Source organism: Stegodyphus dumicola, chromosome 4 (assembly GCF_044657685.1).
Source record: "Stegodyphus dumicola isolate Sdum_Otavi_A_Nest chromosome 4, ASM4465768v1".
NCBI lineage: Eukaryota > Metazoa > Arthropoda > Arachnida > Araneae > Eresidae > Stegodyphus > Stegodyphus dumicola.
This window is the reverse complement of record NC_140771.1, coordinates 181,406,113-181,433,037: the sequence shown is the minus strand read 5'-3', so window position 1 is coordinate 181,433,037 and position 26,925 is coordinate 181,406,113. Positions and strand designations below refer to the sequence as shown.

Below are 26,925 nucleotides of genomic sequence, written 5' to 3'. Positions count from 1 at the left end.
AAATTCCGTCAAGAAGGTTCGTTGAGGTTAACCTCTGTAGACCATTTCTGAGAGGATCACGGGTCACTTCATCTTCCCTTTACGGCTTAGCATATGGAGTATAATGTATATTTCCCGAAACTCTTGGGGTCTGCCAGGCAGAAGATAGAAGAAGGTCTCATCTAGTCGCTGCAGCTGCGTTAAGCCTCAGAAAAAAAAATGTCAACGTCAATCCATTCCTCCTCTCCGTCTCTCTTCTGTCGCCCCCGTCTCCCCGAAAAAACACTGCGCAGCCGCTTTAGTAGCTAGCGCGTTTTTTGAAAACTTGGCGTAAATGTTGACTAGCAGGAAGCCAAAAAAGGGCAACCCCACACTAAGGATATTCACGAGAAGGGGTTTCCCGACTATCAAAAGGAGCCGTTTCTCGCCATTCCATCGTTCAACTTCCAAGGCCACACCAATGTGTCATCAAAACTGCAGGCGGAAACAGGGGGGAAAAAACTAGCCTCGCTCCAGGGTCCCAGTCGATAATGCAGATCTTCTATCTCAACGTATATTTTGCCCCACCATAAGCATGCTGTAGAACATCACCCTGCTAGCCTGGTCCAGCAAAACAGGGTCCTCTTTTCGTGAAAAACACATGGTAAAACTATCAAGCACTTCGCCCCCCACACATGGTGGAACGCTTAGTAGAAAGGAATTTTGGGGTGCAGTACAATTGCTGATAAGAATTTCCGCTAGAAGGAAAACCAAGCCGAAGGCAAGGGGTGAAAATCTCTGAACTAAGTTAATACAAAATGACTTTGGGAAATTTAAAAAAAAAGTTAAGCTACTAATTACACAACGTTATAATTCATAATAAAAAGGTCAGCACTGTACTGTAATAATTGTTTCCTCAGCCACAAATTGAGACTAAACACAATTTATCCAAAAAGAAATACAAATAAAATCAAATTATTTTTCTTCTACCGCCAGTCAGAAAGTATGTATTCGTTTAACGTTAAAAGAAAGAGGGATACAAATTAAATTACTCAAAGTTAAGAAAAAAAAATTTAACACACCCAAAGTGCAACAACAAGGCTTTAAAATAAAATTAAAGTTAAAAAGTTAAGCAACCTTAAGGGTCAAAACAACTGGATACAAAACCAAAAATCTTAAGTCCCTAAACTCAAATTAAAATTAACCAACTTCAACTCACAACTTTTAAAGCAACCTAACCAAAACTTAAAGTTTACAAAAGTTACAATTTAAACTTACAGCCAACTTTAAGCAACAAAAAAAAATTACAACTTCACTTACAAATCAAAACTGAAATAAGCAAAACAACTTAAGCTTAAAAAAATAGAACGATTAATACATAACAAAGGTACGGTCTGGAAAAATGAGTCAAAAACGACAACGAACTACTCAGAGCACCTGAAAGTTCAAAAATATTATATAACGTGAAATCAAACAATTAGATCACACCATTTTTAAAGTAAATAACAAGTTTTTCTCAAACAATAAACGCAGTCTGATATTGATAATATGCTATCCCGATATATTCAGCGCAAAGGAGCGTTAGACCAGAAGGTGTATAAGTCTCAAAACGGAATTTTGCGTTGAATCACTTTAAAAGTTTGAATCAGTTTTCAAACTGTTGCCACCAAATATTATCATCTTGTATTATAGTTAAAGAAATTAAATAATGAAGAATTTTCATGAATATATGCATGTTTTCCGCATTGTGAAAGAACAGCGGTACATACAGCCATCAAATTTTGAAAGATTTTATTGCGTATTTCAAATTTTGTAAAGCTTTAACGAATTCTTGATTAACAAACTCAACGATTTGAAAGCGAGCAATGGCAACACTGTACAGCGAAAAAAAGTTTTCATCCCCTGCGCGAGAGACGTTTTATCGAAAATCTAAAGATAATATAAAATCTGATAATAATATATAATATATATCATTATCAGATAATATATGTTATTATATATTAAATCGGGCGTAATACAAAATCTGAAAGCTTTTAGATTTTATGTTATTTATTTACTTACAAATGTTCAGTATGTGACATTTACATCATTAGCCGGCTTGTTTTTCTACGCGTCTGGGTTACAGATTTAAAATGATTCAGTTCAGAGCGTGTGTTAAATCTATAGTACTCTGAACAACACAGAGTCAGAAATGCAGCACACTACTGAACTTATTATTATGATAAAACAGATCAGCATTAAAAAAATCATGCCCAATAATGTAGACCAACTACAGCACAAAAAAAAAAAAAAAAAAAAAAAAAAAAAAAAATCAGGGTGGTTCTATTTTTTCTCGAAGAGTATTAAAATGTCTGAATTATTAAAAGGTATTAAAGTATTAAAATATTACTAAAAAATCTGAATTCAATACCCAAAATAGTATTAATAAAAGTCTTTTCTCTTGCAATTAAATATGGCTCCTTTCCAATTTACCTCAGACTCAGAAAACCAAACTGCAGCAAAAGACTTGCGCAAGGAATTTGGAAAAGTGAAAAATAGACACTGTGTATCAATAAAACTTTTTCATTATTTATATTTATAAAATATGGAAACAATTTATATATTAATTAATATTTATATAATACACAATGCTTTCACAAAGTTTTAAAGCACATATTTTTTGACTAGTTCCAGCAAATCTGCTAAATAATAAATGATAGCATTTGATTCGAAAGTTGAGTAACATATTTTTTGTTGAACATATTCTTGAATGCTTTCCCGTGAAGCAAAAATTAATGCTGATTTTTTTTTTCACACAAGTTTGTGTTCGCAGGTGTAAATTGGTGGTTTGCTTGTACACGAGACAGCCAGGAAAACTTCAGTAAAGATCCGAGTAAAGACAATATTGGTGATCCTTTTTGATTGGAAAAAAATAATTGACAACATATTTGTTCTCTAGTCACAGACGTCGTGCTCCATATTTTATAAGTACATAACGAAGACCAGAATTCAGTGCGTTAAAAGCTCAAGGTCAGTCGAATGAAACGTTTCTGCTGCACGACAATACGCCATCATGCAGTTGCACTCTCGTCAAGTAGTTTCCACCAAAGAAAATTTTTCCGATTCCCCCGCTCACCTTATTCGCTCGATTTGGTACTTGAAGGCTAATTTATACTCTCTAAATATAAGTCTCATCTCAGTGTCATTTTTTTATTATCTTTGAAGAGATGTATAAAACTACAACTAGTGACTTACAATATCTCAAAAGATGATTTATTGGAAGAAGTCAAATAATTATGAATGTGGCATGCCCTGTATAGATTAACAATGATTGTATCTTTACGGCTGGGAAATGAGAATGCTTTTGTTTTCTTCCTCTATATACGAACAGAGTTCTAAAATTTAGTAAACGCACTGGATATATTTTCATAAATCATACATACTTATTGCATATAATAAATTTTAATGTTTTATGTAGCGTTATATGTATATAAGGATACTTAAGTAATATACTTCAAATTTTCGGTTTTGCAAATTATTTCGAATGCAGTATTTAAATTAAATCAATGTCACGTTGGTGGATTATTTTTTATATATATCAAAAATTGAAGAGAAGGTATTAAATGAAAAACGATCTTAAATCCAGTCACACTGAAAAGTGATGGGATAGAAATTTTCTGCCTGCTTTCAGTACCGAATTCTCCTTTTTGTTAACGTAAGTGATTATTAGAAAAATGTAGTCAACATTATGGTATATGACAGTTTTAAATTTACACTTATTAAAAAACTGAAGCAATGTGACTGAAGCTTCAAAGAAATTCTTACAATGTATTCCGAATTTAACATTTTATTCATAAACAGAGGAAAGCAAAAGTACTGGATAATGGACACTGAATGGATGGATAGGCTAATGAATAGTTGTTAAACGCACGAGCAAGTTTTGTGTCATAGAGATTAGAGGTTAGGTTGCTTTATAATTGCACTTTTTGTGAATCAATGATTTTGTGAATGCACATTAACGAACAATAGCTTTCTATTATAAATTCGATATAATTTATTTTAAATATAAGATAGAAATAAGATCAAAGAAAAAAATAATTTAATTATGCTTAACAATCGCATTACCACAAGTAAGAAATAGTAACTTTTGACAGTCCTTTTCATTTGTATAGTTTCACAAAAAAATTTAATTAAACAAACGTTATTTTTTTTTTTTTTGTGTGTGTGTGTGTTTACTCATTTCCTTTGTTAAGAGAATCTTTTCCATGAATGCTTAGCACTAATTTAACGTTAAGATAATACCTAAATGGAAAAGTCTACATATACTTTAATTAATTATTTTAGTTAACATTATTTATACTTTTTTGTCAAATCTCGTTTATTATCTCTTTTTGAATACATTGTACTAATGGATAAATGCATCATCAGTTTTTCCTCTTTTATAAAATTTGCTTGAATTTACGTCCTGCTAATAGATACACAAAAATGAGAGATGAAAATTAAAAAATATGATTTTTTATCAGAAGTTCTTATATTTCATTTAAATTTCGTATAATTTACTTGAATGTATAGAAATATGTATTACATTGAATGGCATTATTTTGCACATATATATTTTTCCTACGTAATAAACTTTATTTCTATAATGTATAGTGCAATAAATAATAATAAAATAATATTAATGTAACACATATAATTAATTTATAAGATTCATAAAATCTTTGAGCAAATGAAAACTATTGTTCTGAAAAGTTTATTTAAATATTACGTCCACTGAGTACTTTGAATGAGATGAAATTTTCATTTAGATTCTTTTCTATGCCTTAGTTATTTTAAAACTTATATATATTTTTATTTTGTAGCCTAGTACTAAATTCTTATAGAGGTTATCATATTAACCCAAGGAAAGAACATTAATTTATTACTTTGCTTCAGATAACTGGAAAACTAAAAGAGTCCACTATTTTTGTTGCAAGAAGTAGTTGATGAAAACGAGAGTGAACAATTAAAGAAACAATTACAAAAACTCATGTAACTTAAATTTAATTTGCTGCTAGTCTTTTTCATGCCTGCTGTATCATTATATGCTTGCCTTATCCTGAAAAAAAAAGAGTTTATATAAGAAACAGAAAATGTGATATGAAGTGGAATAGGGAAAACTGATGTTACAATTTTTAGAGATATCTAGGAAAATAAATAAAGTGCGTGTTCAGCTTAGTCTTATTATGTTATTTGTCACCACTTCAGACTAATTTGGAGTTGCATGTAAAAAACAATATGATACAATCGAAGAGATTTAAAATTGGAAATTAGGCATAAATCTAATTGAATCCTCAGCAGATTGACTGCATATTCACGAATCACGCTTCATATAGCAAGTATCAGCAGCAATATAGACAGAAAATAAATTTAAAGTAAGTTTCTGGAGCGTGTGTTTCTGCATAATATTCATAAAATCATTCCTCACTCATATACCTGTTTTTTTCGCAGCAGTTGACATTCTACAACAGTTAAATATTCTGTCAGCACTCTCCCATTTTAAGAGAACTTTTATGCTCGACGTGCTAGATGTTGTCCCATATAGTATGTTGGTAAATACAGGCTGACGGCTCACACCGTCAGAAAACCCGAATGAAGCCGTATTGAGAACCTTTTCGAGAGGGATATACTTCAAAAAGCTATCGATACGAAATTTCTCTTAACAAATTTACGGCTGTGAAAGGAGCTTAAACCCTTTGTTGCCATATTCTGGTTTGCGAGTCGTCAAAATTGGGATCAGTCTCAAAAAGGTAACCTCATATGTTAAACTAAATAAAGAAGTCCAATTCATTTTCGAGGTTTCTTGTACTATTACTAGTGATAAATACAGAATATTATAAATTTAACTCAGAAACAAAAAAGGGGAGGGCTTTCAGTTGCAAGATCAAAATGAGAGTGAATTTATCAGAACAAGCTTGGTTAAAAATTTCTGAAAAGGGGTATCAGAGAGTTGGTAGAAACTTATTTCGGGTGCCTTAAGTAAATGCAAGAGAAAAGCGATTGTGTGAAATACAAAAGTTATCTTTTTATTCGGTGTTTATGTTATCCTGTACACCCACACAGCTGTTCCTATATTCTAATAACACTCGCTAAGTTAGTTTTGAAATACTTCTATAAAAGTTTGGCAGTTTAAATATCATAACCTTCTGGTTTTCACACATTTTTCTAATTTCTATTCACACTTCCTAATATATGATCATTAATAGATTCTCATCCTATGATTTTATTACCGCTAAACTTATTCTTTAGTCCTGTGATAATTATGATAAAAAAAATCTATTTTATTTTTCATTTTGAAACGCTGCAAAAGCGCCATCACACTTTATTTATCTTCTTTCCTACTAATTATTTTTATTCCGTTTTATTCTATTTCACATCTTATTTATTTTCATAAGAGGATATTATTTTAGATCAAAAAAATGAAAACAGTCAAACAACTATAAGCATCTGAAGAACTTATTTATAAATTATCATTTCATATAAATAAATTTATCAGTATTCGATACACACGAGCAAATGTAAAGCATGGTTTTTCCTAGTAATGATGATACAAGAATAAAAATTACATACTATTCCTCCAAACAAGATACATACCTTGATTTTTTTACTCTGCAATAATATACAGATGTAACCAATTTGATTCAATGACAATATCAGTGAGAAATTTGTTTTATTAAATGAAAATATCAGTAAAAAATTTATTTTATGAAATAACTCTAATCATTGACTAGAAATTCCGTTCAGGAGTGTAATAGGATTCCTAATGGCGAAAATAGAATCTGTAACAAATATTCTTTCTCTTTGCTGAAATAATAATTCTTTCTTGTTAGAAATAGTTTAAATGTCAAATATAGTATCTTATATTGCTTTTCTCGTGAAACGTTTCGTTGCTGAATTTATATTCAAGACGAACTAAAGCATAAAATGCAACAAACTCAACTGAGAATTGAAGATTCTTGAACTTAACGCTCTGTTTCTGTTGTAAATCTAGTCGTAACATATTTTATGTAACCGCAACCTTGCGTTGAATGGCATTTCAAATAGCTACACGGCCCATAGATTCAGCAACATAGTGCTATACCGCGTATTTTCGGCTGAATTTTCCAATGCTCTAACTATCTTCTTACATTACTGTTCTGCTTTTAAAATACTAGATTATGAATTATAAGATGCTATCTTTTAAAAACGTCTTTAAATCTGTTATGAATAATGCCATCTTTTATAAACGTCTTTAAATCTGTCATAAATAATTTCTTTTCATATATTGAATTGTGTATTTTTCTAGTTGGATGTAAATTATTGGCCCGAACAATGGATGTTGATTTCTAAACCGTTCACTTTAAGTAGCTCAATTGTTTTTCCGCAGTAAAGTATTATATTAATAAACAAATTCTTTTATTATTTCATAAGCTTTAGAGAAATTTTTAATAATTTTGAAATTTAGGCTTTCTATATGCAATAAATAAAATTTTGCATTCATAAAAGTAGGATGTGAACGATTGTGTTATCTGAAGCATATCACATTTTTTAACAATACGTATCATCTTAAAAATTGCCATAAATCGATTTTGAGCACTTTTTGAATTACTTCATCTGAAACGGAATTCTGTTCTTTTGCTCTAATAACATAATATCTCTTGCAATCATCTTTTGAATCTTTTATAATAACAATATAACACACTTTAGAAAATTGTGTGATAAATGGTAAAAGATAAATGTGAGCCAAACTTTTGACAATAAATGTTAAAATCACTTCTCCTAATAATTTAGCTAAGAAGTTTCCGAATAATTTCAAGTTGTAATAACTTTAAAGTAGTGCACGGAATTTATATTGTCAAATTAAATTCCTCTAAATCTTTAACAATTTAACTAACTCAATAACTAAATAGTCGAGATGAAAGGCTTCCAGAAAGTTATACAGTTTCATTTATAATTTTGTTTCGCATATTTTATGAAAATATTTCTTTGTTACATTAATTGGCAAAATATCACACATGATTTTTAAATATTTATCAGCAAACTTTCATTCTTAAGCAATCATATTTTACAAAATTTTATTTTATTCGATATGTCATTTAGAAAATAAATCTGCAGTCAAGCTAAAAAAACTTCAGTTCTTTCGAAAAAGAAAGGGACTTTTTACTTTAGTTAAATATTTTCAAGTTTTTCTTTCATTTACATCTAATTTAAATGATTAAATTTCTATAGAAGCTTGGAAATCATTGCATCATTTTATTCCAATCTTGTTTTCGTTTTCTTCCAAAAATGCTGATAAAGGTACATTTCATAATAAATCTCTGTCTAATCAAATATTTTTCACAAAGTATAAAGACTTGATTTAATGTCGTTTCTGCTAATTATAGACAATTTGGTAAAAGGCAAAGATGTTCATTGTAATAATTAACACAATTAATCAAAATCTTCCTCATAGCACAATGTTGCTTTTCACTCCCTTCCTGTTGGAAAAACAACCTCTTGCAAGTCTCTTCTGCTTTCTTTCGACCGAACACTACAACTTTCACTACAAGCATAGCACTTCCATCATATTCATAATCTGAATAACTACAAATTTCACTACAAGCATAGCCCTTCCATCATATTCAGAAACTGAATAGCAATACTTTAATAATGATAAACCTAGCTCGAATGAAATTGTTGTCAGCTATAAAATGTTTACAGCATTACGTGTAAGTTCTTCATTTTTTACCATTAAATTGCGTAGAATTATTCTTCTCAAGTAAATGGCAGAAAATGGATTGGCAAATTTCACATCATATTAGCTATTTACCTCATATAATCAAGTAAAATTATCATTTGTTAATTTTTTCATTCTTGAATCTTAGAATTTAATATTATATTTATAATTAATCTATTAATAAGTAAATAAAATTTCAGATTTTTCTGTTAACGGGTACCAGTTTAGTGTCAAGCATAAATCTATCTAAATGGCAACAGCATTAATGATACGTAAATTTTTATGAAAAGATTTACAAATTTATTGAATCCAGATTACAAAATGCAAAATTTAACACAAATATAAAAACACAAAACAGTTTTTACCATTTCATTTAAAATTCCGCTGAAAACATTTGCATTTTCCCCCGTCACATGATTTCGATGAAGTGGGAAGCTAGATGAAGGCGTTAGTGCCTCGCTAATGATTATTACTCCATTTGCACAAAGAATCTTATATCAGAATCAACGACATTTGTATTTGAAGTTAACTTGCCGGTGCTCAAACCAGGTAGCTGCCAACTTATCCACTTAACAACTGAAAATCGAAAAGAATTATCTCAAATAATATCATCATTGGCATTTTGCCTCACATTTTGTGAATGTCCCAGGTTAGCAGAAAAGTACCTAATGTGATATTCCTGTAGAAGCATTTAAAATTACTTTCAAGGATAGCACAGTATAGTATTCGTTCATTGGCTGGCATGAATTCTTAGAACGGTATTATTAACTGCAATTTCTATTAACTTTCACATTTTTTACATAGGAGGAATTTATGTTACTTGTTATTTTATTAATTTATTTATTACGTACTTTTCCATTAGTCACTACACGGAAAGGGAGGGATGCCCCGTGGAGGACGTTTTAAAGAAAACTTACTCGTATCCACGTTACGCATGGGAGAAAACACAAAAATGCCCATGCAGCCATCCCGCCCACCAAAACTCGCAATGCAAACTGAGCTACCAGTATTCATCGGCTTTTACCCCTCGGACGCTGGTGGGCAATCACTTCTTATTTCACATCGTATTTCTAACACAAAGGAGCGTTAGGTCAGAATTATTAATTTCGTTTTGGAATTTTGCTTTGGTTCACTACAAAACGGCGTTTCACTTTTCAACTTATTGCCATCAAATATTAGAGTCCAGCATTATATTTAAAGGAATTAAATAATGAAGAATCTGAATGAATTTATGTACATTTCTCGCATTGTGAAAAACAACGGTACCTAGAGACATCAGATTTTGAATAACATAGTCATCGACTAGAATATGGGCATTTCAAAAGCCTAAGTTTGGAATCTGAAATGCGTTTCATTATCTATTTCATATTTTGTGAAACTTTAACGAATTTTTGATTAACCAACTCAACGATTTCAAAGCATTCCATTAACATTAACATCGCATGCGTCTTCAAGCATGGATATTTTATTCGCGAGGTTTCTCTTTTTGTCTTTTTGTCTCTTTTTGTCATTTTATGTTATCTCGTATATAATATCATATTCTATGTCTGATATTAAGAAACAGCATAGTTGGAGTAGCTATATTATGTAGCAGATATGAATTTAACATTTAAAAAACTAAAATTTACGAACAGAAGTTTCGACCTAAATCATTACAATAAAAATGCTTATTAACTTATTGTGAGGCAAAACAATTCAGGTTCCCCTGGGTTTTCTGTCTTTAATGCAGCGAGTTGTCTACGTTAGGTTTTCATGTTTTTTACCGCGCGCAGCATAAGTCAGAATTAATTTCCTATGGAAAGCCCTCCATGTAAGTATCTGTTGTTTTTGCTGTTTGAGTGACTAATCTCGCTTGTCTGAAATTGAAACAAGCCCACGAAATTCATCTTGGCAAGGAGGAAAGATTGCATCTATCGTTGGCAAGAGGCTTCGGCACCACAAAGTGACAGTACGAATTTGCTCATTTCCCCCCCCCCCAGCTTTGAAGGAGAGATCCCTGGAGAGATGGGTCCGAGGATCTCTCAGCGCTCTTCTCCAACCATCAGCCTCTCGAGAGGACTTTTGTCTCAAGACGTATTTTAAGTGTCCCATACCTCACAGACACTATACATTTACAAGCATCAGTGTCTTCTCTAGGATTTGAAGCCGGGCTCTTCGGTACGGCAGTCAGAATCACTAACCACTATCCCATTTGGGCAGTATCCATTGTTTTAAATAGGCAGCAGTCATGGGGTTTTCTAATGCGTAATAATTCCTTCATTCATTCTAAAATTCGTATGAAAACTTTGATTTTGTTGAAATGCAAAGGATTTTGTCCCAGAGGATTTTATGCAGATGACTTACTCATATTCAAATTACACATACAAAAGTTAAAATAAAACAAAAACAGTTTTAAAATCTCCAGTGGGGCCAGAACATAGTATCCTGCTGATTCCATGTTAAGACAAGGAATTGGCAGCCACCTTTAAATAAACTATTACTTCGGTTGATATTTTCTAAATAAAATCTCATTTATTTATAAAATTAATAGCTTTATTATTAGTTATAAACGCTACTCATCTTTCATTACCATATTCTTTCATAAAATAGGCTAAGTTAACTGCTTATTGACTCATCCCTTCTCAAGCTTTGATTTCAAAATATCGTATCATTTGTAGTATATCCTCTGGTCACATAGTTTTTCTGAATCACAAATCAACGACTAAAAACAAGCACAAAAATTTGAGAAACAGCATATCATTACAATTACTAACGGAGTTTTAACTTTTGCCTTCATTTCTTTTTCAGTCTTTTCTCAGTTTACAAACATCAGTATTCAGATTTCTTAACAAGAGGACGAACTTTTTGATTCGTCATTTTAGTTTATTTATTGAACATTAGTTTCTTCGCGCTAATAACACATAAAATAAACCAAAAGAATCACAACAATTTTAGGATTCCCAATGTAGCGTTAATTAAAGACTTACATTTTTACTTCCCTATACGAAGTACAAATGAAGTATTGTAATCGCGAAAAGTTTCAGGCAGCATATTTCAACGAAAATATCAATTTTGACCGCTATCGAATGCAATTTAACGATGTTTTCGCGTGACATCTGTACGTAAGGACAGAATAAAAGACTCTTTTCCTCCAAAAAAATTATAAAACCGTTTTAAAATGAATTATGAAGATAATTTTTTGTGGCGTCTGTACGAACGTAGTACGTACTTAAGTATCTCGCATAACTCAAAAACGAGTAGCCTCAGAACTTTGAAATTTTGTATATAGGACTGCTATCATGTGCATCTCTTTGCAATTGGCCGCACCAAAAGTATATAAATATATTTATGTATATATCCACTCTGTTACCCGGCTCAGTGATCTCAGTTTCTTTACTCTTATATGTTTGTAAATTGTACATTTTTTGCTTCAAAATGATTGAATTATGTTTTTTTTATCTTCCGCTTAAGGATTTTATGCCTTTAGTAAATCTCTGTGCAATATTTTTAGAATTATCAGCAATTTTAAAGTTGTTTAATTTCCGCTAAGCCTGTTTTTAATGCCGGCCATTTATGTTTACATTTGAAAACTGGAGACTAGTGGATTTGTTGCCAATCTAGAGAAACTTAGCTTCACAGCAACAAAGGTAACGCATTCATTTATTATTGCGAATTAAATCTTGCTTAATCCTTTCTGGAATTTTTTCGAGGAAATAAGTGTTTAAGATTTACTTCGTAATTTTTAATACATATATTTTGAGTTTTATGTATTTTTGCCTTGTCACGAACTGAGAACTGAATTAATTGAATGAGATATACTCAATCGTTTGTGAAAATCTGTTTCTTTTTTGTTTTGTTTACTTAATTTCTTTTATACATCGTTCTAGCTTTAATATAGTATTTGAATAGAACATGTGGCAACGATTAGATAATTCTTTAAATGATATAAATGTTGTGTATTCTGAGTTATAATATGAGGCCTCCTTATCAAACTTATCGGAAACAAATTTCCACCTGGATTAATCCTACTAATTTCAAGTTTTTTGGAAAACAGAACTTTTCTAGTTCGTATTAAGAACGAGCTATCTAATATCAGTGTTATGAAAGCAGGTGTCCTTCAGGGCTCGAATTTTTCACCTTTTCTTTTTAACTTCTACATAAATGATCTTCCCAGCCACAAAGATGCCATTATCGCCTGTTATGCAGACGATACTGCAATTCTGGGCAAATCCATCAATCCGCAAAGAGCCATCCAAAACCTCCAAAATGCAATAGACTATATCTTCCCATGGTTTAACGTTTGGAAAATTAAAATCGATGAAAGCAAATCCACTACAATTTATTTCCAAAAGAACCCTTCAAGAAGAAATCTCAACAATATCACAATTAATAATATCTCCATCCCAAATGAAAAATGTGTTAAATATTTAGGCGTTTATCTCGATCAAAAACTAATCTTCAAAAACCATACCGAAAATATCTGTAAAAATGCCAACCAAGCAATAGGCAGTATCTACGCACTCATATGGAGAAATTCTAAACTAGAAAACTCATAGGGAGAAATTCTAAAAATTCTAAACGTCTCGCTACAAAAAGAGCAATCCGCCTGATTTTACTGTATGCTTCCCCAGCGTGGGCTGCAACTGCAAGAACTCACCGCGAAAAAATACAAAGAATTCAAAACAAGACCATCCGAATAATTACAAATGCGCCTTGGTTCGTACGAAACAGTACTCTTCACAATGACTTAAAAATTAAAACAACGGATTCTGAAATTCTAAAAGCTTCTCATAACTTTTTTATGAAATGTGACAGTCATCCTAAGAATATCATCAAAAAACTAGGAAATTATGATTTCACAATTGAACAACGCCACAAGAGGCCCCGCACTATTCACCATAATAGTCGGTGGTATCGGTGGTAATGTATGTATTTTCGTTTTCTTCTCCAAGATTTTACTTCATTTTCTTTACATATAGATTTACTTATCAAATTGCAATGCGCTATGGACTTTGTTCCTGCCAAAGCTGGTAGACTTTGTATGTAAACAGTTTTTACGTTTATGAAACGTTTCAATGTACTGCAAATTGTGTTTTTCATCATTTCACTTTCCGATTATTGCTTATCAGAAGAATAGTTTTTAAGAAATTTTAAAAATGCCTTACAATACATACTGCAAGAGATGCCGCAACCAGAGCTCCAGTCAACTAAAATGCTTTTCATCCCTACTAATAGATGGCGCCACACAAGCGCCTCATTTGTTCAAGTTTACTTATTCTACGGCGGCACAGGAACCTCCGTCGCTAGTAATCTCTGAGTTCTAGCACAGCATGTGCACGAGTACTTCCCTATTATTGGATAAAACTTACTCGATTCCTCAAGCATTTAAAAGTATAATATATTGGTAAAGGCCGTTAATGGTCGATTGCCTCTTACTAAGTGATAAGACATAGACATAGACATTATAATATGAAAGAAATATAATACTGTTAAGTGAATCTAGCGCCAGAGTGTCGCTATGGTAAACAAATATAGTGAATTTTAAAAAGTGCATTTATTCTATTGTGGGTTATGCGCTATCGACGAAGTAGATTTAATTCAATCCAATAAGTTTAAATGAAATGCAAGAAAAAATGTGTATAATTTAATATTCCGTACAAGGAATTCCTGTATTGTTTCTTTAAAAATAATACATAGCAATAACATTTGGTAGCGGCATCGTTTTGTTGAAATGCGATTCGAAACAAAAGGGAAAGGAACATAAAATTGAAAACTGAGGCTTATTATTTTTTCACACAAAAATCTGTTCATAGTTACAAGTAAAGTATCATTTCCGGTTTACCAATTTTACCCGAAATCTGATATGTTGCTTCCATTCATATAAAAGTCTTGAGTAATGTAGCAGTTTTAGCTGTCCATTAAAGCTTCCTGTAAAGTACCACATTGGGTTCTCCAATTTTAAACAAAATCTAATTAATTCTCTATATGAAAGCAGAAGGCTTAAATACGGGAATTAGGAATTTTTGGAAGTTCCATATAAGCGTTATTGTTGACGAAAGAATCGTCACACATATACAAACAAACATCATTGTTTAAAAAACGGAAATTCACGTTGTGAAGACGCTAATTCGTGCTTCGAGACGCTAACTCACTATCGAATTTCTGAACTGAAACAATTACTTCACCAACATGTGTATATAGATTTGCTGAAATTAAAAAAGTTCGTTTTTTAATTTCCTTATATATAGAGTACAATTGTCTAACGGGACGCATACAGCTATCTCAAAGCAAGTATCAATGCGAAATACAAGAAGCGAGAGTGATGCGAAAATAGAAAGCATTACACCATACTTGATGAAATCAAATCATTAATAATATCGAAAAAAAATTCGGTACAGAACTTAACGATGCCAACTGACTTTCAAACGTAGAAATTTTAGCAGATTTAAGAGCCCACTTAAATAATTTACACATGCGTCTTCAAGGTAAAAACCTACTTATCACTACAGGAGACAGACCACTGGGCAAGCAGGTATGCCACCATGAAGACTGACATTTATTGCTCACTCAGTGGGGCCATGTTTATTTTAATTTTATAATATTACAATAAATATTTGATTTTAATATATACGTAATTTTGATATATACACTGACAGAATTTCATATAAATATTAACAGAAATTTTGATGATACGTACGTAGAACTTAGAATGCATAATGTAAAATAAAATAAAGAGTTAAATTCAGAATTTTGGTTATATACATAATAAATAATATAGGAATTTGATGATATGCTGAAGTTCTGAAAAAGTTTATAGTTAGTCTGGAGTAAGTTCCATATTTACTTATTACTACAGTGTTTCAAATCATAAGTGCGTTTCGAATGAAACTGAAATTATGGGAAGCCCTAATAAAAATATCAATTAATTACATTTCAACACGCTGGCAGAAAGTAATCCCAAAAATGTGGGAAAATACGCAGCCTTACTTCGCGATCTGATACGAGAATCTGAAAATGCATTTCATAATTTACGGAAAAATAATCAAATTTTTACGCTTTTGCGACTCCATTTATAATCAATATAGATATGCTGCCAGAAAAGTTTTAAATAAAATAGAGTTGTAATCTGACATTCAACATAAGGATACATTTGATCAGATGTCTTTGTTGGACTTTTATAAATCAGACGTACCCACAGACAAATATGCATAAACTGAGTTATTCACGTCATCATTATTTGGCACCATGTCTATTTGTGAACGAACATTTCAAGAGTGAAGCACAATAAAAGAATATTGGATGAACACTTTGAGAACTCCCTGAAAATTTCAACTACTTCAATCAAACCAAACACTGATGCATTTGTTTCTCAAATTCAAGGCCAAGTATCACATTAAATTTGCGATTGCTTTTATCCTTATAATTTTAAGTAAAATTTATAATAAAATATAATGTATAAAACATAAAATAAAATGTCAAAATAATTCTATGTTGCTGTCAATATATAAAAAAATCATAAATTAAGTACGTTTAAATCAATTAAATGTGTTTTTACATTTTTATTTTTATTATTTTATTTGGTTATTTATTTATATTTATTTTTATATATTTATTTATTATTTTATTCATTTATTTTTGCTCATCACCTATTGCTACTGTTAGGCAGCAGCGGCTGGCCATACGAATCACGTGAATTACCGACTCACTTAAAACTTTTCTATACATGCACGTCCTTATATATAGTATTACACTGAGTGAATTTGAACTAATGCCGTCAAACCCGCACATTTTTCTCCTAGAGGCGAAATTCAAAAGTCTCTTTCAGAGGTCAAACTTTAGCAAACCCAAAACTTTTTAATGAAACACAAGCAGGTGTGTCATTCACCTATTTTGAAAGTCACGAGATGCCACTGAGTAATACTTTGTGTGGCCTAAAATATCTCGTCTTCTTCCATTGTCGCGCAGGGAAGTTAAAAGGTTGCAAACCTTTGTTTTAGAGGATCCGTCAAGTTCACGTATGTTCTTGGGTTGTGCTAGTGTAAACAGGCCTTTAAGGACTTCAGCTAAAGTATCACTTTAAAGACGATCTCAATTTCTAAAATGTCTGAAAGAGGAGTACTTCCCAAAATGACAGTTGAACTGAGAAAGACGTACTTCAGCTCATGTCAACAGCCTTTGCATCTCTGTGAGAATGATGGCGAAGTAGCTTTGCAGCCACGGATAGTGAGGATTAGTCGCAATTTTAGTCAGAGCGAAAGCGACAAAGACTGAGCGGCTTCACATTTTTCATCTAAACCAAAGATACTACGAGTGCATATAAGTACCAGAAAAGTCAGGTTGATATTCTTCTAAGATTACAAGAAGCCAATTTCAGAGCGTATCTAAGGCAGGAAGCCATCGTGACCAATGATACCTATTCATACGTTTTGAGGAAACCCCTATTCGTTAAAAATAACGAAGGTTGTTGATGGTGAGAATATGTATTTCCCATAACTGTGCAAAGCCACGAATTACCACAGTGACCGTATTAGATTATTGTGGCGTCACAGTGTGAATACATAGTACATCCTTTATACTCATTGGATCTCGCGCCGTCTAATTTCTAAGTCTTCAGTTCACCGACGAATGCGTTAACTGGAACAAATTTCTAGAACGGTGATACGATTCAATAGACGGTGTAATGATCTGTTGAGCACTCATATAACTCTCTTTGCACTGGAAATAGCTGCCGTTCAGACGATAGAGTGGTTAGGAGAGCCTACTGAGGTATTAAAGAGCCCGGGATCGAATCCCCAAGAAAGCATACATATGTGTAAATATATAGTGTCATTGCAACATGGTGGAACTCTAAATATATGGCAAACTGAATGTCTTCTCATATGGTTGGTGGTAGGGAAGAAGGTGGCAGAACTTCGGACCACTACCACCCCGAGTTGCTCTTCCTTAAACCTGGGGTGGAAGTAGAAGATAAATCTCCTTGAGGTTCTGACAACCATTCTTCCATGAATTGCATGTACAAGACAACAACAACTGGAAAGAACTCTGTATTGCCATGGAAATGCCTCTTTGTGAAGTGCTGGTGTAAGCACAATGAAATTGAAAGAGACTATGTTCAATATTCATAATGTAAATATTTCACTGCTTGCCCCAAATAATCTGTAAATGAAACATTTTGGTTTGCCATTGAATATATGCAGTTTATCAAAACTGCGTATTCAATTATTGCTAGGTATTTGCTATACAGCTAGAGATTTGTTCCTCTAAAATAAAATTTTTGTATAAAACCGAATACAAATTTTTCTGACAAAACTCATTCACTGAAATACTTCAAAAAGATCAGAGATAAAACAAGTATTCCTCATTCTACAATTTTTTCTTTTAAAAACAATTTAGAGAAATACTGCAAAATAGTTTGAGATAGAAGAAACATCGTTTGTTTTACAAGTTTTTCCAGGAAAACCAATTTATTGAAATACTTCATAAAGTATTTGGATATAAAAAGTCATTGCTTACTGCAAACTGCACTATTAAGTTAAAATGATAAAAAAAACTGCACTCTTAAGTTAAAATGATAAAAAAGGATCTTCTAAATGCTGATAATGACCAAAAAAGAATTTTAATTTGTATAATTTAAAGATTATGATAGTTAGCATTACGTATTGAAATTCTTTTTTATTTTAAAGTTAATCAGTAGAAAAACTCTCACGTCTTTTCATTGCTACCCTTTGAACTTATCATTTAGTTGCTTCACAGTTAAAGTAAAGATCCACCCAGAAAAATTTAGCTATTTATTATCTTACAATATAAATATATACAGTAATACTGCAGACACAATCGTTAATACAACGAGGCGCTAAAAATATATTACAAAACAATGGTATAAAAATTCGGCTAAGTTACTTTTCTTATTTATGACTTTAGAAAGAAATATTTTTATTTACATGAGAAGTCTCGAAAAGTTCCCAAAGCAAATAAAATTTCCTTCTTCCTGAAATAAATAAAAATTTTTAAAAATTTAGAAGTATCCAAGAACTACATCCGACTATAAAAAGAACCTGAAATGCAGCTATTCGATGAAATATCCTCATTCTCTAGAAATTGAGGAAAATTTGTGGTAATTTTCATTTAAACTTCTTTGAACATTTCACGATCAGATGAAAAATCATTCTAAATATACGCAGGGCACTTAAATAATCTCACACAGTACAGTGGAGTAAAATTATCCATATCATTATTTAATTCAAAAGTAAAATTGTTGCATGAAATGCTTGTGAAGTTTGGTATACTTGTTCTAGAAAATGTAATAAGATACAAATACCTAAGCAAAGAATCTGGAAAAAAATAATACGTTGTACATCTTTCGAAAATGTATTCTGAAATTTTACTTTAAAGTTAATGCTAAAACAATCTGATGTGGCACAACATGACTTCCTTGTGTGGCCTATTAAATCATACACATTTTCGCTGCATTTCATTTAAACCTATTCCTCCGAATTTCATTAGACATATATTTCTCGTTCAATCAATTCAGTTCTCACTTCGCAGCAAGTAAAAAATATATATAAATTCAAAATATCTTCATTAAAAATTGCAAAATACACAAAAAAAAACCTAAAACAGTTAGTTAAAAAGTTAATTAAAAACACAATTTTTACTATTAAAATTAGAACTACAATTATTTAAAATTAGGCTCAAAGACAGATTTTTCGGTGCACAAAACTTTTGGCCCCACTCGGCAAAGAGGCACTGAAGATGATGTAGAAACTAGTTTAATTAACTATTCTACTAAGTTTAAAATAGAAACAAATGGCTGCTTCGTTAGGCTTAGTGGAACTTAAACAACTTTTAAATTGTTGATAATTCTACAAACCTTAACCGGAACATAAGAACAATACTATAATTCAATCACTTTATAAAGTAACAAAATCTAATGTGTACACCACATGACTTCCTTGTACGGAATATTAAATTATACGCATTTTTTCATGCATTTCATTTAAACTTATTGGATTGAATTAAATCTACTTCGCCGAGAGCGCATAGACCACAATAGAATAAATGCATTCTTTAAAATTCACTCTAGAATTCGTTTATCATAGCGACACCCTGGCGCTAGATTCACTTAACAGTATTATATTTCGTTCGTATTATAACTCATAATGCACAAAATTTATATCATTTAAAGAATAGAATTATCTAATCGTTGCCACATGTTCTATTCAAATACTATAATAAAGCTAGAATGATGTATAAAAGAAATTAAGCAAACAAAACAAAAAAAGAAACGGTTTTTCACAGACGATTGAGTATTTCTCATTCAATTAATTCAGTTCTCACTTCGCGAGAAGGCAAAAATGCATAAAAACTCAAAATATCTATATTAAAAATTACGAAGTAAATCTTAAACACTTATTTCCTCGAAAACATTCCAGAAAGGATTAAGCATGATTTAATTGGCAATAATAAATGAAGGTGTTATCTTTGTTGTTGCGAAGCTAAGTTTCTCTAGATTGGCAACAAATCGACTAGTCTCCTGCTTCAAATGTAAACATCAATGGCCGCCATAAAAAAAGGGCTTAGCGGCACTTAGACAAATTTAAAATTGTTGATAATTCTAAAAATATTGCATACAGATTTACTAAAGGCATAAAAACCTTAACCGGAAGATAAAAACAACATAATGCAATCATTTTTAAAGCAAAAAATGTACAATTTGCAAACATATAAGAGTAAAGAAAATGAGATCACTGAGCTGGGTAACAAAGTGGATATATATATAAATATATTTATATACGTTTGGTGCGGCCGATTGCAACCAAAATACAAGGCTACTCGTTTTTGAGTTATGCGAGATAAGTACGTACGCACGTACGTACATACGTTCGTACAGACGCCACGAAAAATTATCTTCATAATTCATTTTAAAGCGGTTTCATAATTTTTTTGGAGGAAAAGAGTCTTTTATTCTGTCCTTACGTACAGATGTCACGCAAAAACATCGTTATATTGCATTCGATAGCGGTCAAAATGGATATTTTCGTTGAAATATGCTGCCTGAAACTTTTCGCGATTACAATACTTCCTTTTTACTTCGTACAAGGAAGTAAAAATGCACAATTTACCAACATATGAAAATAAAAAGCTTAGCTCACTGAGCCGGGTAACTGAGTGGATACATATATGCATATATTTATATATTTTTGTGAGGCCAATTGCAAACAAAACGTAAGGTGCACAGCTACATGTTATAGCAGTTCCATATACAAAATTTAAACGTTCTGAGGCTGCTCGTTTTTGGGTTATGCGAGATATATACATACGTACGTACAGACAGACATCACGGAAAACATTTCTTCTAAATCCATTTTAAACCTTTATTCTGTCCTTTATTCTGTCCATTTTAAACCTTTATTTACATATACAGATGTAACGCAAAAACATCATTCAACAGAATCGAGAGCGGTCAAAATAGATATTTTCATTGAAATACGATACTCGAAATTTTTCGCGATTACAGTACTTACATTACAAGGAAGTAAAAACGTTAGATTTTGCGAATTCTTACAATTTCCGTGTACTTAATATCATCTTATTTTAGATGACTTCAATCAAAATTTATTAGTTAGTTAAAAATATACATCACATAGCATGTGGCATATAATTTTCTAATAAATGTTCCTATAATTCATCCACTTACTAGCAGATGCATGCATAAGACCATGAATTACTAATAATGCATCTTAGTTTTGGCGAGTTAATGCTGTGGATGCGTGGGTAATGTTTTCCTTTATGTGCATTGTAAATATGAGCAAGTTTCTTTCTCCATTAGTTCTCGTGTGCTTTTTCATAATATATAGCTGAACTTTTATTTAATTTATTTATAACAGTTAGCTAAAATAAAGACATACACAAACTCAATAACATGATTGCATTACTTCAATTTAAAATCTCAATCTAAAAATTTTTAATAGTGTAATATTTCTTTCTAATGGAGAAAGTAAATTGAATCATAACTACGAAACTGAGTGATACAAATGATACAAACTCTTTTCAGTACTGAAAGATTTCTAAGACATATAAAAAATTTCCGATCGTGATAACAGTGTTTCTTTAACTATAATACATTTCCCAAGAGAATAGCTATTTTGAAAATTTTCATGAAAGCGGTTTTACTGAGATGAGTAAATTTTATAACTGTGATTAGTTTGTTGATGAATGAATTGCGAAATCTAGTAGACGAGATGATAAGCTTTTTTTCCTACTAAAGAATATTCGTTGCCCAGTTAAAAAAAAAAAATCGTTTTTATACCCAACGGCTTTTATATGTCTGCCAGGTTTACCAGTATTCTGCCGCAAACGAAGAGCGATTATAAGCAACTGGAGAAACGGCGTCTACTTATTCTTTTATGTAAGACAGGGTATGCCGAAAGAATAAATAAAAGTACCTTATTTGCACAGTTTGCAGACAGATATGTGCTAGTAAAACAGAAAGGAATTTGTTTTAGGGAAAACAAACAAAAATTAAATGACAAAACAAAGTAATAAAAAAATTCTTGGAAAACAGTAATCAAAGTTATACTTTGCACTTAACGAAATTTCTAAAGAGGTTAAAAAGTCTCACTAATTTCTCACTATGTCTGGTTGAAAAGGAATTAGCATTTATTTTGCAATTTTTTCTCAGGTTTCCTAAAACATTAAAAATATCTTTATATTCATGAATTTGAAACATTTTTACTTGCATCACATATAGACACTTTATTAATGTTAACTTCTGTATAGCTGCTTTTATTGATATATGCAGATAACTGTGGCTTTACAAATATGTAAAAAAATTTTGTTGCCGAGTTACACCTCATCTTAAGTTTATTTCCAATTTTCTTACACCTTCCATCGATTTTTGAATTAATAACGTTAATTAATATTTTGTAAGATGCTTGAAATCAGTTCCATGTTGCAAACGGTAAGCTATTAGCTCAACATACATTTTAAGTATGCCATTTTATTACGTCTTCCATCGAATTTCGAATAAATAATGTCCGTTCATACGTAGGTACTAGAAATTAATTCCATGTCATAAACGGAAAACTATTAGTGCAACGCATGTTATAATTAAATCGACAGTGAATAATGTCACTTTTCAAAGTCTTTAAGATCAAGTAGTTATTTGTGCAATATGACCATTAAATTTTGTTCACCTTGTTAAGGTGAAACTCGTGGAAACTCACCCAGAGGTGAAACTAATGGAAACAAAGCTGTTAAATCTTCTGCTCAGATGAACCTTAAGTCTAATATTATTTTAGTGTTGAAACATTTTAAACTGTCTAAAATTCCAAGCATACAATTGAAATTCAATGATTTTTAAGTCTACCAACCTAATGCAAGATAAATGACTAAATGCTCTTTCTTAGTTGTCTACATAGTTTCCCTTGACTTCAATGCACTTAGCACAGCAACCAGTTAAACGAAAAGTTCAGAGGTAAAAAAAAAATTACCACAGCCTTCAAACTATTCCTGAACAGCATCCCTCAAATTGTCATCATCGTTGTAACGTGAGCCACTCAAATGCTGTTTCAGTTTTTGAAACCAAGAGAAGTCACTTGGGGAACAAATTTAGTAAATATGAAGGACGGGGGAAGTTGAAATTCTCATTGCTGAATGGCAGTTAAACATTCTGAACATTGTGTGTTTATCGATCTTTGTGACGCATACTTTTCAGTATTTTTCTATTGAGTTTGTCGCAGTCTTTTTAATGGTTTTTCGGAGTTCAACCAACAGATTAGGGTAAGAAAACACCTTCTATCTAAACATAGTCCCTCTCCATTCCCAAAAATGGTGGCTAAAACCTTTTCGTTACATTTTTAATTTCTGAAGGGCTTAGGAAATACACTGTGTTTCGATATTTCGCATTCCTGCTTCACTTCTAGCTCATAGCGATAAAGCTGTGCTTCACCTCCTATCACTAACCATGAAACAAAAACCTTTTATAGGAATTTGTCATGGAATGTGTTCTCGAAAAACATTTACTTATCCCTTTACTTATATCTCTCAAACTTTCCATATCCTCAAGCTTTCATGCGGGATATTTTCTGCATATCCAGCTGATAAACTACCACTCGTTTATTTTCTTTCATATACTTTCTGATTTAGCAAACTTTTCTTCAGTTGTCACATCCGCAGTGCGGTCTGTGTGGGATCATATTCAAGTAACTCTCGGCTTTGTCTGAGCATGGCATTCTGCCTTTTCACTATAACATACGAGGAACTGTATTCAGTATTAAGAGTTATACAAATTTTTATGAACTATGAACACATGGTCACAGTTGTGGTGATGTTAATGTGCATAGTATAAGCACATTTTGCGGCGAATAACACTTGGTACAAACAACGTACTCTTTTCAAACTTGCAAAGGATGAGGCAATCATTCTACCACATTTCTTCATCGCACGAGTATGACACTGGTGGACAAAATTAAGAGATGGAACCCTTTTCCAAAATTTATCGAGAAGTAATGGATATAAATAAATGAAACTAGGTATGGATATAGTTTATTGCATTAAAATGATGAGTGCAAAACAACATCAACACTGAAAATGTCTTTCATTAACATGAGTTGAGACCAAGAGTCAGTGGACCAAATTTCAGGTTGAAAGATGGCGGTGAAAATGTGGCTAGTACGGTGTGTGGTCGCCTCTGCATAATGAATAGCCATTTTGTTAACATGAGAGTTCAAGAGTGCATGTGGAAGTCGCACCCACTCCTTGACCACAACAGGTTTTAACTCCTGAATGGTTCTGGGTGAAAGTTGGAGCATTGCACTAGCCCTTCCAGGAGCATACCATGAATGTTCGATAGGACTAAGGTCAGAAGATTTAGCTGGCAAATCCATACGGTGAATATCCTTAGTTTCTAGATAGTCATCAACTACGTGAGCCCTATGTGGTTGTGCATTGTCGTCCATAAAAATGAACTCAGGGCAAACAGCACCCCCGAAAAGTCGCATATAAGGCTCGAGGATCTCCTATCTGTACCTCTAGGCATTCACAGAACCAGTGTCAAACACATGGAGCGGTGTGCGGGTGTCTTGCATGATCACTGCCCAGACCATCACTCCTCTAACACTATATGAGTCCCTTTCCATGATATGAAAGATTTCCATTGTGAGTGTTAAAACTGTCAAACACTGTGCTACAAATATTGTTCCTGTTTGTATATCTCAATGGTTACAATAAATACATAAATTTTCAAATAAAATTACTTATGCTTATGAACAGACCGTGAAGCATATTTATTTAACCTGACTGAAAATGATAAAATAACTAATGACTTAGGAGAAAAATTGATTTTTTTATAAAAATTACAATATTAAGCAAGTGTTTTATATAATTTTTCTATAGTCTTTGTGCAATTATCTATACTTATGTTTCATAATATTTAAAGATTTTCAGTACATTTGATTTGTTTTATTGTTTTATTACCTATTACATTCAGTGTTTTATTTCATAATGTACAGTGCGCAAACAATTCGTACAGTTCTATACCTCCCGTTCTATTGGGCTGATTGATATCCTAATTCGTGCTTTCGAGACATGAAAACGCAATTTGAATTTCGTTAATCGGCCCACCAGAACGGGAAATATAGAACTTTCCCATTTTGTTCGCAATGCACCTTTTAATATTATTTAATATGCAAGGAGTTAATGAGATATATAGCTGTATTAATAAATGATATTTTTGAAATCGCAGTTACAAATTACGTAATATGGCACTAGAAAATATCTTTAGTTTATATAATCTTTCTTCTTATGTATTAGCCCACCAGTTGTCGAGCGATAAAGACGCTAATCACTGATATTTCGATATGGTATTGATTCCAAGTAAACAAACTGGCTGAATGGGATTTTTGTGATTTTCCGCATCTGTAACGAGGCAGTTTCTATTTGAAAGTCCTCCATGAGGTCATCCCTTTCTTTAGGCAGGCAATCCTCGCGTGCTTTACCACTAAATAAACCAAACATTTTCTTATTCAATTGCAAGAATATTCTGCTACAGTTTTGCTTTATACCGTTGTTTAATTAATTTTTATTGCATTTTGTTATACTTATATTCAAATTTCACTTTATATTTCAATATTGTTTAAAAATAAAATATATATTCAGTTAAATATTTTCTGTAAATATATTTTTTAATTAAATACATTTTAAATATTTTAAATGTATTGTTACAGAAGAGTGATGGCTAACCTATGGCACGTAAACCCATTTTAGGTGGCACATGTCACTCATTTCCAAAAATATTGAATTGATAGAAAAAAAATTGCCCAGTTACAAAAATATTCGTTGCTTGCTACAGCCTTGCCATTGTCAATATATGCTGCACTTTCCTCGGGTGCTTTCGAGTGCATTCTTGGCAGATGAATGATTCTGTATATAACACGGCACCAGAGTTAATCTATGTGTTTTCTGAATTTTGACGCTGCGAGCTCAGAAAGTTCACCATCAACGGTATCTATCTATATATTTTTGAAATCCAGCCCCGTTCACTAAGAATGCCGGCAGAGATCAACTTCATCTGTCCGTAATCTCGAATGTTATATATATTGCAGAATTAAAATTGTGAACCTCTATCAAATATTTTATCTCCTTGAGATAGAAGAAAAACATATGTATGGAATTAAGTAAAGCTCCAAACACTAATAAGGAATGTCTTCTACTGGCGAATGAAAATTTTAGAAAACATATTATTCCCACTTAAATTCGGTTCTTTATCAGCAGTAACCGAAAAAGGCTGTTTCTAAAGTCATTTTTCGAGTGTCATATTTCATAGTTCTTTATTTTTCTATTCATTGATAAGAATCAGCACTTGATTGCTCACGATAATTAGTGATATTAAACAGTGCATTCTAACAAATTCACACATAACTAACAATATAAAAACAATAACTTTTAATATAAAAACAATAAGTCAGAAATAATCTATAAAAATTTTAACAGTGATGCAGTTTCTCACATTGTAATTTATTGATTTTAAATCAACATATTCATTGATTTTATGTTTGTTATTTAGTAATCATTCAAAATGCAGCATTAAGCTGTAAGAAAATCATTGATTGTCACCGTAATTTACTCCCTTTATCTAAATATAGTAGTATAATTCTTTTTCAATAGACATCTTTTCATAATCTGCTAAACTATTTTAAATATATAGATAGGTCTTCTTAGTAAGTTTTATAAAGCGTGCTATGTATCTATGTAAAACTGTATATAGTAACATTTTA

General features: G+C 31.7%; 1 protein-coding gene across 3 annotated transcripts in view; it reads right to left on the bottom strand.

Moving 5' to 3' along the window:
• LOC146997764 (uncharacterized) overlaps positions 1 to 26,925 on the bottom strand; it is a 198,951-nt gene that overhangs the window by 136,873 nt on the left and 35,153 nt on the right. The window lies entirely within an intron of this gene.